A 16,908-nucleotide genomic window follows, 5' to 3' on the forward strand; every position below is an offset into this window, starting at 1 on the left:
ATTGTCCTCATTGTGCTGCACAAAGCGATTTCCAGCCAGGGCTGGGGATATTTCTTGTTTTGGTTGAGGTGGAGGGGAGAATCCATCCAGCTAATCCCTTCCGACCGTACCCTTCCTGATGGGGTTTAAGCGAAGCGACGTGGCACCCACGCGACACTTGTCAGCACTCCTCTGTGCTCTCTTCTTGCACGCTCTGTAATTTTAGGTAAAATACAGCCAGCCAAAGCTGGAATGAAAAGTAAAATCCACGTGGCTTTCCCAGCCCAGCAGCAGACTTTCACTTGGTGAGTTCAAGCCTGCTTAGACCGGACTTTGCTCTCAGCTTCCTTCCCTGGAGCCCTGAGAAGCAGCCCACGGCCCTGGTTTCAATCCCAGCCAGTTTAGCAGCAAAAAACCCCAAAAGGTCATGAGAAAAGCTTATCACATCCGAGCTCAGAAAGGCAGACTGAAATTTCCTCTTCCACTTCTGGGATTCATCCGTTCCTTTCCCATTAAAATTAATGATAGAGCACATCTCAGCTCCTTGGTAGCTCTGCAGCCTCTTCCTTTCTTGATGCTAAAATAAAGACAAGCCCAGACTATGTCCCCAGAGCAAAGTTTGCTTTCGCAGTTAAACAAAGCAGCTTCCTCTGCCCAGCGGAGTTGCAAAACAGCGATAAGTTGCTGCGTGGTTCTCGGTATTGATCTGCAATGCTAATCTGGGTATCTGTTAGCTGGACATCCCAGTCACACTGCAAAGTCTTGCTTCTCTAGTCCAGATCTCATGCAACCGGGAATTCTTCTAAAGCACCGTCCTGGCGTCATTTCATTACAGGAGCTCTGATAGTAAACACAGTTTCTAGTCCTCAGGGCCAGAAAGAGAAGCTGGAAAATTTGGCTCCTCGGGGCATTCAAGACAAAAGGCAAACATACACAGACCCTCAGATATATTATCTTTTAGAGCATCGTGCACTCCAAACCCGGCTTCTGATTTGCAGAGGGAGCCGATGGATGGTATCTCAGTGGGTGAAGGTGGGGAGAGCGAGCGAGTAATCCCAACCTGCAGGCAGGAGCTGGAGCCAGGCATTACATCTGGGGTCAGAAACAGAAACTGGCTGCAAAGCTGAAATATCCCAACCCCCTGTGCCATCCTGACCCAGGAGCTCAGGCGGGGTTTCTCACCGGATAGAGAGGAGCAGAGGTTTTTCCCTCTTGCAGCCTTTTCCTCCTGCTCCTCCCCTCCTCCTCGGCATTACTCACTGGGTTATGCAATGCTTATCTCCCAGCCCTGCACACATGCCAGTAACCAGTTGGGCAGCAAAAAATATTCTGCTGGAAAAAGCAGTTTGTCTGACTCTGCCTGCCTCGCTCCCAGGACTCAGCCCGAATATTGTAAGGCTGCTTTTCTACCACTTACCAGGGGAAAAAGAAGAGGAAAAAGGGCCTGGCTTTCTCTTGGGACTATTCAATGTGCTGCTTAGCTCAGTTTGCTTCTGCTTCATTGGCCTACAAATCCAAATCCTCCTAAATAATTCAGCAGAGCTGCTGCACTACAGGTCTAAATAATTCATCCTGGATCTTTGAGGAGGGAAATGTGGTTACATCACCCTTCAGAGCAAAGCTTTTGGGGCTCTTCCACTCTCTTGCAGAGCAAAGTTTCCCTCTGATCAGGCCAAGATGCTCCTGTTGTCAGGGCTGTTGGGAAAAGCTGCCGCGCTAAGGGCTTTGAAGGGAGCCGGATCCCACGCGGCCACCAAGGGCCGGGGTCCCTCGCATCCATGCCATGAGCACCCGAAGGTGGAGGAGTTCAGGGCAAAGCCTGGCCTCAGCCAGGACTTCCCAGGAGAGGGGATAGAAGGGGCAGAGTGAGGGGCTTCTCCCGGGAACACCGCAGCCGGAGAGCAGGCTGTACCACGGGGGGCTGCACCCACGGGTGACGGCATCGCACAGGCTGCGCCGGCTGCACTCGGCTCTGGGACAGCGGAGGCTCGTGCTTCTCCTCTTCTCCCTTCGGATATTTGGGATCCTGCTGTGCAGGGAGGGAGGTGGCTGAGACAGCCCCGTCTTCTCGGGCTGTGCTGGGGGAGGACATCGGGGAGGAGGAGGGAAGGGGTGGCCGTGGGGGGGTCAGAGCTGTCGAGCAGCCGCATGTGAAACACCCGTGTTGTGTTTTCAAATCCCTTTCGCCAGAGATGACTCTCCCACGGGGAATCATTGAGCAACTCATGTCAGCAGCCAGCTGATTTCTCCATGAGCAGACATATGTGCCTGCTTTTCCAAGGGGCTGTTCAAATTAAAAATTCCCCATCGGTGGCCAGGGCAAAGCGGCGATCATTAACCCAGCCGGGGACAGACCGGTTGCAGAGGGCATCTGTGGATGCGGTACCCACACAGTTACCTATTTCAGTTTCGGTGCTCGGTGTAAGTAAGCACACACCGTACACGTATCATGCTGAAAGCATTTTGCTTAAATATTTATGAAATCCTTCCAGGCCTGAAGAACAGCCAGTTCTGGAGGTGTGCAGAGCTCTGCAACCGGTGCAAGATGGGGGCTGGCAGAGCTGGCTCGGGGAGCTTTTGGGGGTGACGCTGCGCCGTGTCGAGCAACAGAGAGCTGGATGGTTTTGTGACTTAGAAACAGTAGAAAGAAGCAGGATGCTGACAGATGCTTTTCCCTACTCTGCCAGTGCAGCCCCAGCCTGTGTCCTGAAGCCCAAACCCATCCTGGTCTGTACCCTGGGCCTCAAATGTGCCCTGGCTCGGGGAGGAAGGAGAAATGCAGCCCGAGCTTCAGACCGGGCTGAAGGTGACAGCATTTCTCCTGGAGGAAATAGGAGTGAAAGAGCTTGAGCAAAGGCAAGCAAAAACCTGATTGTGCCCTTCCATTGGTCAGGTCCTCTTCATTTTCCCGACCAGCAATGCCCCGCTCTGCAGGCTGCAAAAAATCACCTAAATCCCCAACTGATCTCCTTGTATTTCCCATCCCTTTCTTCTCTGCATCCCTGTGATAAAAAGCTGCCGTACGGCTCCTTTCCCCCGTACCCTTCCTCTGTGGTGTGGGGCTGGGCCTTGGCCTTATCTCTGCACAGGGTAATTTGATTTTCACGGTGGTGGAAGCATTGGCAATTACCACAATAAAAGATGAGATTTGCAGCCAAGCGGGTGAGCGTGGCAGCTGGGCTGACACAACCATCACCCTTCTCTGTAGCTCAGGGGTTCCCCAGCCTCCTGTGCACGTGTGAGCCATGCACCGGGGAATATCCCCCCCCAAAAAAACCCTAGGGAAGCATCTCCCCTTCTCCTCCTCCTGCTCCTTTGCTCTGCACATGGGACAGCAGTGGGACATGCTGCTTTCACAGTCCCTGGGGGATTGGGGCTGAGCTGGGGTTGCAGGAGCGACATGTCCCTTCACCCCACGTTGTGGCATGACATCTGCAGCAGCAGAGGCAAAGGGGTTTGGACAAGATCCTCATTTTGGGGTTCACCCGGCGCCGTTTGCTCCACATCCCGACGGGGACGCGATGCCCCTCGTGCTGCCGCCTGGCCCGGCCGCTCTTTCCCAGTCTCGCTCCCGCTTGTGTTTATGGTGCCCATAAAAACCAAATGCGCTTTGCAGTTTAGCTTCGTATATTATAAACTATAATCCAAACCCCATAAAGGAGCGAGTCCTTTGCATAATGATCACATACGTTTCTTTATGTGCTTTTATAGCGTGCCAGGGCTGTGGTTACAGCAGCTCTCCACCTCGCAGATATGCAATTAGAGCAGCGGGAGCGGCTGGTCGGGGCTCGGTGGACCTGTCCCCTGCAAAGATGTTGGTCCCTTGGTGGGAGGATGAGCAGAACTGGGGGTACCCAGCAGCCTGGGGGGGTCTGTCCTGGGGGGACGCAGCTGGGCTGCCACGAGGAGAGGGACTGTGCAGCACATAGCTGCCGCAGGGACCCCTTCCCGAAAATAACGCTCTGATGCGGCCCAGGCTGAGTTTTGGGTTGGGATTGGAGGATGTGGGGTTATTTCGCCACACGCTGGAGGGAATCATGATGTGTTTGTGCAGGGCAGGAGGCCGTGAAAGGATGCCAGGAGGTATTTTTAGGGAAGTGGGTTTTTTTTAAAAATCATGACTCAGCCCTTGTCTCTGCTCCAGTACAGTCACGGTTCAGGAGTCCTCAGACCGGAGCGGAGACGAGGCAATAGCAGTCATCATTCAAGGGGAGCTGGTGATTTGTTAATTTGGTGCCTACAAAACCCCCTTGCCTTTACCCTTGCCTGCACCCACGGTTGGACCACGCATCCTGCCTTTGCCAAGGCTCCTGGGGGGCTCATGGCACTTTTTGGGCATCGGTTAACCCCAGCTCTCTGTGCAGGCTGAAATATTTGTGGTGCATCCACTGCAACTAGGTAGAAAACAGCCCTGTGGAACAGGGAGCATCCACTGCTGAGCTGAAAGGAGAGCTTTCGTAATGAGGTTTTATCCCAACTCAAATACAGGATGTTTAAACTGGGTTAAAAGGCCCCACGGGGACAGTTTGGGGGATGCAGCGCAGCTCGGTGCGAGAGCCTCCCGTGCTTACTTTGGGGAGGAGCAGGAGTCAGTGCATGTGAAATCAGTTTTAGTGGGGTCTAAGAGCTCGACTGCACGATTTGTTTATTTATTTTGCCCTGGTGTGACATACTGATTTGGCTCCACTGTTGCAAATTTGAATCCCTTAAATCACTTACAAACGCAAGCAGTAATCCAGGGATTTACTGAACCAGGGTCGCATAAACACAGATATAAACTTTTTTCACTAAATCAGGGCAAAACCCGAAGCAGCTATTCTTCTCTGCTTTTTCTCCGGAGTAGTTTAAACCAGTTTCAAGTTGATTTAAGCTAAGCCCAGTCAGGGGAGGCAGGAGACTTGACACTTTCCCCATCCTCACTCCGGCAGCCAGGAGAGCTACCTCTGCTGCAAACAGCCAAGCGACCCCGTTAGCAGCTCTGCAGGCTCCTGGCTCAGCTCAGTCCCAACACACACCTCCTGGATTTGCACGTCTATCGAAAATAACCATGCCTGGCTACCAGGCCCAAGAGCTTGTAAGGAAATGCCATTTTTTTTTCCCCAAGAGCCCACCCCAGCAGTCAGTCACAGCAGCAATGGGCCTCTCAACCCAGGGCAGGAGGCTCAGGTGTGTAAAAGCTGCTTTTTGGGAGATGGGGGATGCCCACAAAAGCAGAGCCATGAGAGTGCAGGTACCCCACAGCAGAACTGAAAGGGTTAATTGGGAGCCGAGGGTAATTAGGGAATTCCTGACACCTGGGGAGCACCCAAGGGTGGTGCAAGCAGGTGGGCTGAAGCCCATAAAAGGGCTCCTGGGGAGTATAGAGGGTTTGGCTGCAGGTGGAAAAGCAAGAAGCTGAGGAGCTGAGGCAGAGGTAAGCGTACATGTGCCCGGGCGGTCTGTGCCGTTGCTTCTGGTTGTTACCTGGCCAGGTTAAAGCTGGTGTGGGTAGGACTGTGTGCTTTGCAGTTGTTCCTCCTGTGGCAGGACAGAGTGGTCCCCAGACACAGAGCCACCTGAGCGTGTGGGTGTTGTTCTCTGGTTAGGAATTAACAGCCCAGGGGGAAAAATAAAGCAGAAACAGAGATGCAAACCCTTGTCCTGGCTGCTCTCCAGGGCAAGGGAGATGTGGAACAGCCGTGTTGCAGGTAGTAGTCTGCAATCTGGCCTGTAGCCTGGTGTTCTCCACCTTTTGGAGGTGTGGGAGAATTTGCAATACAAAATGCCCTGGGGAAAAAGGCTCTGCTGTTTTACCTGCTCAGGGGACCACTTGTTTCTGAGAAGCACGAGGGGCTGTGATGTTTCTGGAGCAAGAGGGGTGGTTTGCCCTGTTTGTACCTGGCAGCTCTGTGCAGCCAGCTGGTTAATGGAGAGAAGACCCTGGGAGGGGGCAGAGCTGAGATTTTTTGCTAGAAACCCAGCAAAAGGCTGGTACCTTGTGTGAGGAGGAGCTGATGGGGCTTGCAGGAGCCGGTGGGGGAGGACCAGTGCGGTGCTGGTGCTGCCCTGGGCTTTCTGGCTCTCTGGGAGAGCTGCTTTGGGATGGATGTCCCATTGGCTCCAGTCATCTTAGGCCTTTCCATAAAAACTCTAATTATTTCTTACCCCATGGTAAAGATTTGTATCCTCTTGGGAGGGTCCATGGCACTTTGTCCTATGTTAAACCATGACACACTTAAAAAGCTGCATTAGGAAGCTGAAAAGATGATTATGTGGGGTTGTAGAGGTGAGGACAGACAGGATTTTGCTGGGGAGCGAGTGGGATTTAGTAACTTTGTGCTTGCTGTGAGCTGAGAGGATTATGCTGCTGGCTTTGGCATAGTTCTTGGGTTTGGATGGTCTTGGGCAAAATGCTTTCCCCCTTCTTGTCTACTTAGTCCTTAATGTACTTGTGGGCTATCTCCTATATCTGTATTGTGTTTGTTAAGTGGAGGCAGGTTAAAGACAGTGTTCTAAGTAAATCCCAGGTTAGCCTCAAGCAAGCTGAGTGGCATCTGGTTTGAGTGGTCCTTGTTGTGTACTGTGAGATAAAATCATGGCTGTACGTGCCTGAGTGGGAGACACTGGAGGAGAAAACAGGATTGCTGACAAGATAAGCTCTAGCTTATCTATGCAGAGTGTGACTTGAAGTCAGCACTCAGCCTAGAGAGTGCAATAGGTAGAGAAAGCTGATTTAATCGCTTAGTCACAATGTAATTTTGTCAGGCGAAGCCCTTCTATTGTAATGTCTTTTAAATGTAATTCCTGGTTAATTCTGTTAACTCTGTGCACCGAGCAGAGACATAATGTAGCTGGGGGTGCCGAATTGGTCTTAAAGGGTTTATTGAAGCAAGATTCCAGAGATGAGCATGGACTGCTAGCATCCTACCCGTGGACGAGCATTCTTCTATCTTGAAGGAGGGAGAGCTGAAGGCTTGATTGTGCTGCCTTTCCTTACCCAAGAGTTTCCCTGTTTGAGGGAGTCATGAGAGAACTTGCAGAAGAACCTGCAGCCTGGGGCTGGGGTGCTGGCAGCTGTAGGACTCGCCTTGCCCACAAGAGGCTGCTGGTGCTGTTTGCAAGTGTCCCTAATGCCAGCTTTCCCTCCCTTAATTCTCACTTTAAAAGAGTAATAACAATAAAACAAGACCAGAACAGCAAGGAAGAAGTTGTTTCCCCTCCAAATGTGCGGAGGGAGGGGGGTCACCCCAGGGAAGGGTGCTGGGACAGGGCAGGACAGCCCCATGGGGGTGTTCCCTGGGAAGAACCGAGGGGGGAACCCTGAGAATAGGGCAAAAGTGGTCCTGTGCAAAGAATGAAGGAATGGGCTGTGTGGTGGGTGAACAGGAACGGGGCTGGTGCTGAGATCCCGTATGACTCTGCCAGCTGCGCCTTTCCATTTTGCTCAGTGGTTTTTGTAGGGTTTTGAGGATCGGGGACCTCTGTTCCCGTGGGAATATCCTGCTGTAGGGGAGGGAAGAACAGTCCCATTTTGAACCATTCGGCAGTTGAGGGGTTCTGCTGAAGCCAGGGGAATGGCCCTTGATGTCCACAGCCTCTCAAGGGGAGAGCAGATACCTGGAAAGAGGCAGAGATGGGTGGTTGAGTATCTGGTGGCTGGGGCTATGAGGGGAGGCCTGGCCAGCCTCTTCCTTCTGTCTTGGCCTTGATCTTGAGTGGTTTTGGTCCTACTCCTCATGCATACTGAAATGTGTTTACAGTGTGTGTTATTTCACATCAACAAACCTCGTTCCATGCCAAGGGGCCTGCTGAGAGCCACCTGAGAACGGCACTGCTAATAGATGGAGCTCATGCATTTTGCATGTGAATAGTTTGGACTGGATGATTATAAAGCAGCAACAGCCTGTGCTGGGCTTTGCTGTCTGGTTTTTCTCCTGCCTGTTGGTGGCAAGCAGCTCCTTGGATCTTGTCCTCCATATTAGCTGAGAAGTGACAGCACAGAAAAGGGGACTATCAATCCTAAAACCAGAGTGTAATTAAAATTACTTCATCTCTTTACTCCTGCAATCTGCTCTGGACATTGGTCTTTGCATTCTCCCAGTCCTGGGCCAGGAACTGCTAGTCCTAAAACCTGTGTCCTCCTGTAATCAGCAGTCGGGCTGCCCCTCGGTACCTTTTCTGTCCTGCTCTATCTCATGTCACTCATGAAACTTGACGTGGTTGGTCTGCAAAATCCCTGTGGATGTTTATCTTTTAAATCATTGTAGATGTGCCTGTGCATTCAAGCAAAGAGGGAAGAGAGACAAACAATGAGCATTCAAGGTTCAGCCTACCTTTTATGTGGTTATAAACGAAACACAAAGGCAGACAATAATCCTTGGATGGTTTTAGAAAAGGCTAGCTGCTGTTGAGAGGGTTTCTTCAAAAAGCTTAGATGGCTCTTCAATTAAAAAGGGCTGAGCTGCTGCAGTGGAGCAGGTCGCTCCCTGGAGCTTGCTGTGAAGCCCAGGCTCCCTGATGCCCTTGCCCTGCCACTGCATGGCCAACGGTGCCCTTGGCAAGTCTCATGCTCATGGGTCCCCAGAGCTGTGACTCCCTGAAACCCCCAAAGAGAGGAAAACCGCATGGTTTCCCAGGAGATTCCAGCATACAACAGGTAACTTAATTGCTTTAATAAGAACAATCTAGGAAATTGTTTCATAACTAGACTTAAATTTTGCAAACATCAAATGTCATTTTTTTAACACTGATGCATATTAAAGTAATTAGGCTATTAGCAAAAACCCTTGCTATTCCTAGGAAGACAAACTTGACTAGGATGAAGCGTCTCTGACACAGGGGTAGGTTTTGCTTTCTGACCTTGGCTGAGCCTACAGGCTGGCAGTCACTGTGGGCAGCCTCTGCCCATTTCACCAAGACAGCCTATGCTGCGTTCTGCTGCGGGTTCCTTGTGTGACCTTGGCAATATCGTCTGACTGCCTGTTCCTCCGTTTTCCAGCCTCAGTCTCTGTTTGCCATGTCTGCACTGTTGGCTCATGGGCTAGAGACTGTGCCTTGCTCTCTGTTAGGAGATAACCTTTGTTTTTCCATGGTGATGCACTGTGGCTCTGCCACTCCTCATCCTTTTCTAAGGAACCTCTTCAGTGCACAGGGCTGGGAAGTGGCTGCGGTGTTCAGAGCAGAAAGTTGTTTTCTTCTGGCTGCATCACTTTGGTCATCAAGGAGAAGCCAGGAGCAGAGTTCAAGCCATCTGCCCAAGTTCAGAGCTCCCAACCTGTGGGCACAGCGTGGAGGGGAGGTTAAAGCCAACCAGGTCCCCCAACTCCTGCCCAGCAATGGTGACTAAAAGCCCCTCTAATTTCCTTGCATCTCATTGTGTATTGATGGTCAGGGATGTCGGGTAACCATGGCAACTCATTGATTAGCATCCAGCTCCTGTGAAATGAAGAACATGCAGCCATAAGAATTACAAATGATGCTGTATTGTCTGCTGCCAATAGGCTGATTACTGCCATTTTCTGCCAGGTAGACCAGCTTTTACTGGCAACCCGGTGGTGTGTAATTACCATGCTGTGATTGATGCATTGCTATAGTTACTATCTGCTGTGTTCCCTGACTAATAGTTTTTAAATTCCTCTTCAGATGGAAATGCATTGCCTGTAAATGTGAGAGGCAGAGGTCTACAGAGCCAGGAGATTCATTCTGAGAGGAGCCCGTTTGGGTGTGGAAAAATATCTCATAATATAAAATGTGGTGGTCAAGTGTGTGAGTCACTTGGATCAAACCACTGATGAGGTTGGGTGAATAGGGGTGATAAACCAGGCTGCGAGTTGAGGGGGAAGCTGTGATGGCACAGGCACTTGAAATGTTTTTCCAGACCTAATACATTTGTCACCTGTTGATACCATGTGGCTGTCTTAAAAAAAACCCAAACCACCACCAAAAAAACAACACAAAAAACCAACCAAAAAACCCTCTTGGATCTGAGCAGGATCTGGCATCCCGCAACACGAAAGCTTCCCAAAACAGGGAGCAGGGACATCTTTTACCACCAAAGAGATGCAGCCCATGGGGTGGGCTTTGAAAACCGAGTCTCAAAATATCGGTGCTTCTTACATCCATCATCCTGCAGTGACCACCAAAGAGATGCAGCCCATGGGGTGGGCTTTGAAAGCCAAGTCTCAAAACATCGGTGCTGCTTACATCCATCATCCTGCAGTGGTCAGGAGGAGGGATGCGGAGTGTGCAAGGGCAGGGGTGGGTGCGTGGTCTGCAGAAGTTGGTGTGTTGTCCTCGCAGATGTAGATGTGAAGCTGTCCCAGTTGCACGGAGCCACTGGTGCTGCTGGCAGCTGATGAGTCGGTGACTGACGTTCAGAGCGCGGTGCTCCAAGTCTGTCCTGGAAAGGGATCAGGTAGATCCTGGCTCAGATCTGGAGGGCTCACAGATGGACTTTGGCTCTCCTGAGGTGAGGATGCCAAGCAGTGCTGCAGACCTCTCCCCTCCTCTTCTCTGCCCTGTGTGTTGCCTCTGGTGTTTAGACATCTGCATAACCTACACAAAGTTAAAAGGGGTTTGTTTCTTTTCAGACTGAGTGCAGCCAGGGTAATTTAGTAGAAAAATGTCATGCTAATGCAATTCAAAGTTCAAATGATCTTTCATTTTGAGGGAAAGGAGAATGTGTGTGCAGTCAGAATGTTAAAACCTGCTACTTGCCCTGCAATTCAAATAGAAATATGAGCTTCGGGGGATACATAAGTCACATGAAGTACTGTGAGTGAAACACAAAATGAATGAAAATGATCCGGAAGCCATTATTAGCATTGCTGGGGGCCAGATCCAGCTTGGAACAAGTGTAGCGGCAGTCAGGAGCAGTGTTGGAAAGGAGAAGTTTGCATGAAATTACAATAACATGGAAATAATGAGAAAAAGTTATCAGTAAGACGTTTTTCATATTAATATCTAAATGTTGCAGCCCAGGTGCTCCTAACCCTCTCCTTTCCAATCCCCAACAACATATGGGTGAGTACTTAGTTGAAGAGTGGCACATTGTAATGAAGCTCTGGTTCTTCTGCTCGGGCTGTGTTTGGGAGCTGTGTCTGGTGGTAGCTGCTACTACAGCCATGCAAAGAGGAGCTCTGCTCTGGTTGCAGGATGCTTTGGGTTTAAAGTCCCTGGGATGGCTTTCTGCACAGTGGTGGCTTTCCCCTTGCATTGTTAAACACACTGAAATCTCAGGGTGAAGTTTGCTGTTGCAGTTTGAGCCTTATCTTCCCCAAAAGCATGGAAGGAAGCAAGGATCAGTGCCTGGCAGGGTTTGGGGAGGGTAGTTGAAACCCAGGCAGAAGAGTTTCTGTAGGAAAAAGGGCTCCAGCAGGCAGTGGGAGTTACCAGTGGGCAGCCGTCCTCCGAAAGGGAGAAATCCTCCATGTTTGCTGAAAATCAGCAACCTGCCCTCTCCCTCTCTCTTTTGAAGCAGAGGAAGGGGGAAGCTATGTGACATTGAGGGAGACTGTTTCTAAACAGAATCGTTCAAGCATCTCCAGGAGGGAACAGCAGTGCTTTTAATCCAGGAGAATCCAGCCGAGCCTCCGCTGCCACCTGTGAAGTTGACAGAGGAAACTCCCAGAGGCAGAAGTCCTCCTGTCTCTCCTGAAAATCGCAGGCGAGTTCCCTGCCAGCTACAGAAAACCAACTCTCAAAGTTTCCATTGTCTTTATCTTCCCTTCAGAGCATTGTCCTTTGGGTCTCCCCAGCTCTCCTCCCTCCTCCTCCTCCTCCTCTCTGTAGTCACCCTCCCAATGGCAAATATTTCCAGCTCCATGGTTTTATTAGCACCGACAGAGGTTTAACACTCGCATAAAGCTTTCAAGACCCATGATTAAAAGTCAATAGTGGAAGCCTTCAGTGGTCTGTGTAGGAAAGGAGAGGGGAAAAAAAAGGGAAGATAGCAGGAAAAGCATCTCCCAAAAGAGGTGGCCAGGGGAAATGTGGGGCTGAGAGGCGGCTGTAGGTCAGGGCATTTGTTGCAGCGAAGGCAGCCGAGGCTCAGGTGTGAGCCAAGTTGTGCCACTGAAGCAGAGGGGAATGGATGGGAATGAGCTGAAGCGTATGTTACAACAGCGAGGGATTCAGCCCACTGTTTCAATAGGTTTGATGTTAGTTAAAATAACGATCAGTAAAACCCTTCTACCTGGCAATGCAGAGAAATTCCATCTGGTGAGAAAACATTTAAGAGTTGTACTTAAAATGCACGTCACCACCAAAATCCTGAAGCAGAATTCTCTTTACCTAATGTAATTGTGACTATTATTTTAAGGCTTCTGAAATGGTTAAATGTGTGTGTCCAGAGAAAAGGTATTACCGAGGTAATTGGGCTATAAAATAGTATATACACACTAAGGGTTTCTGTCTGGTGATACCCTGGTAATCTGGAGAGCAAAATTTGATTTTTCTATAATCCTGGAATGTGTGTGTTGCTGAATTCAAAATTTTCTCAGTGGTATTGTACATATCTGAAAGGTAATGTAATATTTTAACACATTTTTTTATTACATTTCTGCATTTAATATAACTCTTCCCCGAGTCCTCTGGATGATTGTTTGCAAGTATCTGATTGTTAGAAAGAAAAGGTAATTGCAGAAAGAAAATGAGTCTCAAGAAAACTATTTTGGAAGTTGAGCAGAATTGTGGTATGAGTAGCAACGTGGCTGATTGCCCATAGTTGGTGAAAATAATTTGCATATTCCAATTTTTCTCACCTCATTTGACATTTGTCTGCCTCTTTCACCAGCAAGTGAAACCCTCCCAGATGGTTTTAATGGAAAATCAATACCCTGGAGATTTTTAATCCCCTATGCTTTTTGTTTGTGTATATGTGTAGATAACTTTGACATATCCGAGTTGGGCTTTTGGTGTAAAACATGGCACCATTAAAATAAATCCCTGTTTCCAGCAGCTGCCAAACTCTCCCTGGATTTAATACAGTTGCTCCAGTACAACTGCCACAGCTGTTCCCCTTCCTGCAGTCTCCGAAATGTGCTTGGCCCTTCCCCGCATCAGGGAGAGGTGGGATCCATCTCGGAGCTCGGATGGTACTCGGTACTGCAGAGCCTTGCACCACTTTGAATTTGCCTTTACAACAATGCAGTGGGGCAAGACTGTGCATAAACATGAAAAGACACAACTTCTGACCTAAAGAGCTTAGGATCAACTTTAATAAAGGTATTTAAACAGCTGGCCCCTCCTGGAAACAAAGGAAGAAGGCTCCTTGCTTTGCACTGTCTGGTTCTTACAGGTGGGACAGACAAGGACTTTATAGTTAGGGTGTAGATGAATGAAAAATAATAGTACTGGACAGCAGCAATGGAAATGGCTGTTGCAACCCATGCTTGAGCCTATATTTCTTGTGCTCTAAAACGCAGAGCTGTAGCCATGCGTGTTGCGGGGGAGCTGGATGCAGTGGGGAGCTCTGGGAACCTCTTCTTGTAAAGCCTGTGTTAGATTTTGTCACTTTTTGGGCTTGGCAAACTGCTTAAACGCCTCTGGGACTTGCTCTCTTTCTGCAGGAGGAAGATAATATTTACTGATCTATCCTATCGTTCATCTTATTGTGGCTGGTATGATAGTGCTGTCATAAACATAAGTAATATAAACCGAGATAAGACAGGATGTTTTTCACCTGGTATTTCATATTACTGTTTTCTCTTTTCATCATCAGAGAGCTTGTTATTATTATATCATGGGTTTTAAGTATAATATGGTCTTTTGTTTTTGATCTGTCTCAAAGAGACAGGAGGAGGGAGTTTTCGCCAGACTCGGGAGTGGTGGCTCCCAGGGAGATCACAGCGCACGGTGGGGCTGGTGATCCTGCTGTGTCCTGCAGCTCACGGGGACAGCTTTTGTTCTGTGGGAACGATGATTTGGGTGAAGCCGAAGGCAGGCATCCAGCTGAGGTTTGTAAAGGGCCTGCTGAGCCTTAGCTTGAGTCTGCTGGAAATCTCTGCAAGCACCCAGCTGTGCCTGCAGGCATTTAAAGGAGGGCAGTGTTTGAGAAACCTGGGCTGGAGCTCGGCTCAAATCACTGCTGATGTACTGGCTGGTTGGGAAAATATCCTGGCACCAAAGTAGATGCATCTGCAGCCTCAGGGAGTCTGAATCCAGGGATGCTTAAATAAAATGGTGCTTGTTTCTGGCTAGGTACGAATTCGGGGAAAAATATGTTGCTGTACAGAACCAAACTGCTTCAGCCACTGGGGACATCTGTGCTGGCAGTGGAGCAGTGATTTTATGCATAATTATCAATATGTTGGGGACAAGCAGCCTGCAACTGAGACTCTACCATGGAGGTAGATCCTGTCCTAAAGAGCTTGCAGCAAAACGAACCCCTCCCTGGATGGAGAGCTGAAGAAAAAAGCCAAGTCTGGTTAAAGAGGAGGGCTGTGGGAAGGAGGGCTGCTTTGGGGAGCACTCCCATGTGCCTGCCCACTTGTGTGGGGGGAGGCAGGGGCAGATTTACAGTCTGTTTAGCAGCACTCATCACCAGGGATGTTTATTGGGTGTGAAACATGTTGGTTCCTTAGATAACACAAGCTGTTTAGTAGCAACTGAGTTACGCCAGCAGCGCTGCCTATGCCATTAGTGCCCTCGGAGGATTAATTACAGCGATATATACCCCTATCTTCAGATGTCTCAAGTGGGGTGTTTGTAAATCAAGTGTGTGTTTATTGTGGGCAAACTTCTCCAAAGGCTCTTTCCCAAAGGAAAGGGAAGAGAAAATGCAGCATCAAAACGCAGGGGCTGTCTCTGCTCTGGAGGTGACTGCAGGGCAGTGAGGGGGACAGCTTGCGTGGGAGAGCAGGTCTGTGTCACCAGAGACATTCAGGCCTGGAAGTGATGGATATAAGTGGATGGAAAAAAAATACTAATTTACTCCTTTTGCTCAAACTCATTGAAAAGTAGAACTTAATAGCTTAACTCTGGTGGTAGGAGATCCTAAAGCACTTTGTAGTGAGCGCTGTGGATTCTGCTCTCATACCTCTATAAATCCTGACTAACTCCTCCAGACTGATGATGAGATCACCAGCTGCAGTGACAAGGCTTGAAATGCTTTAACCAGAGTGGAAAAGTAGTTTGGCTGAAATCAAAGGCTTTGTGCACATAACTCAGTATTGGTGACTTTCCAGTAAAAGTGATTGCTTATTGAAAAGATGACTTTAACAAAATTAACTTCCTCAAAGTTTTTGTTTCATTTTGATGTTTTTTGCCAAAAGTCTTAAATATTTGGAATGAGGTGATAATTTCCAGTAGTGAAATTATCTCAGGTACAAGACAAGACTTCGGAGATAAGACTGCAGCCTTCAAATAAACTGTAGCTATGGGTAATACCTGGTGATACCTGAAGCCATTTGTCACTGCTGTGCAAGGTGATCCCTTCTCTCTGCTCCTGCTGTCCTTCTTCCAGCCCCGCTGGGAGCAATGCAAACCTGCATCCCCCAAGTGCCCTCCTGCTGCATGGGAAATATTTCCTGCCATGACTGGAAATATCTCCTGCTTTTAATATATATTAATTTCTTTGTGGAGGGAGGAGTGATTCGTGTTAATAAGCTTCCCTTCTGCCTTTTCCTTCCTTACCTCCCTGTCCAGGTAGACTGCGCAGTGGTATCTTGCTTTTACTTAATGACTCTCATCTACGGAGGAAGTTGCCAGGCAGAATTCACAAGCAGTGGTATTATGAATTCCTCCTGCCTGGCGATAACTTTTTTTATGAGGTTTTTATTCTTTAGATAATATATTAAAACCATATTTTTTGCCAAGTTTGCTTCTGCTCATTCCTTGCCCTTGAATTCCCCCTCTTTCCCTCCCCCTTTTCACCTGAGTGGCATTTTCACTGGAGATGTTTAATACAGCTCTAATCCCCTGATTCCCCGAGGTACATGAAAGCAGCTTTACGAACCCATAAATCCAGAAAGATAAAGTGCATTTTTATTAGTTGTGTTGCCATGAAAGTACAAAAAAAGTAGTCTAATATGAAACAGTCAATAACAAATTTGCCTAATAGTTCCGCTTATTATAGTAAAAGCACTTGGAGGAAGGCTCTGCCTGGGTGTCAGCGGTGGGGAGTGATGCTGGGATGGAGGTGAGCAGCCCTGAGGGCTGGGATCATCCCAGCTGGGGAGTTACTGGAGTGCAGGTGGTGTGTGACACCCCCCCCAATCCTGCAAGTACGGCTTCCCAGCACAAACCTCTTGGTCCGGGTGATGTTTTCGCAGCCGAATGACTGATGGATTTGCCCAGCTTTGCAGAAAGGGCTTGTGTGTGGGTTTGGGGTGAATGGGGAGAGGCGAGCAGAGCTGCATGGCTCAAAGATGGGAGCTGGACAAGGGCTGTGGCCGTTCCTGCCCACAACACGCGTGTGACCCTCACCTGCAATGCCAGAGCTGCGTCCCTGCCGGCGTGAGCTTGCAAGGGCACAAAGCAATACTGGGCAGGAGCGTGGAGCAGCCGGGGGGGCTTTTCCCAGCCCGCATTTGTAACCCCGCTGGCCCCAGCCCATGTAAGGGCTCTTAATTCCAAGGGCAGCCCGCCTGGGGCTGCCGGCGCCTGGTTTTCCTTGGCACGCGTGCAGCCTCTGCATCAAACCTGCTCGCCGGGAGGTCACCCAGGCTGATTTTGCGGGTTGGTGTAGCTCTGCCTTCGAGCTGTGCTGGGTCCTGAGGAGCAGCCACCAGAGAAGAGCCCTTGTTCTCCATCCCCCCCTTACAGCATCACCAACACCCTCTTCCTCTGACCTCTGCTCTCCTGTCTGACCTTGTTGGGGCTCTTCTTAGATTTTTTTTTTTTTTTGCCCCAAAGCCCCGGTCTGTGTTGTGACCCGATGGAAAGAGCCATTGCACCGGCTCCCTGGTGAGTTTTCACGCTTGGCCTTCGGCCTCGCCGTGGGCTGCGCAG

The sequence above is a fragment of the Harpia harpyja genome, chromosome 13 (genome assembly GCF_026419915.1).
Source record: "Harpia harpyja isolate bHarHar1 chromosome 13, bHarHar1 primary haplotype, whole genome shotgun sequence".
In the NCBI taxonomy this organism is placed as follows: Eukaryota; Metazoa; Chordata; class Aves; order Accipitriformes; family Accipitridae; genus Harpia; species Harpia harpyja.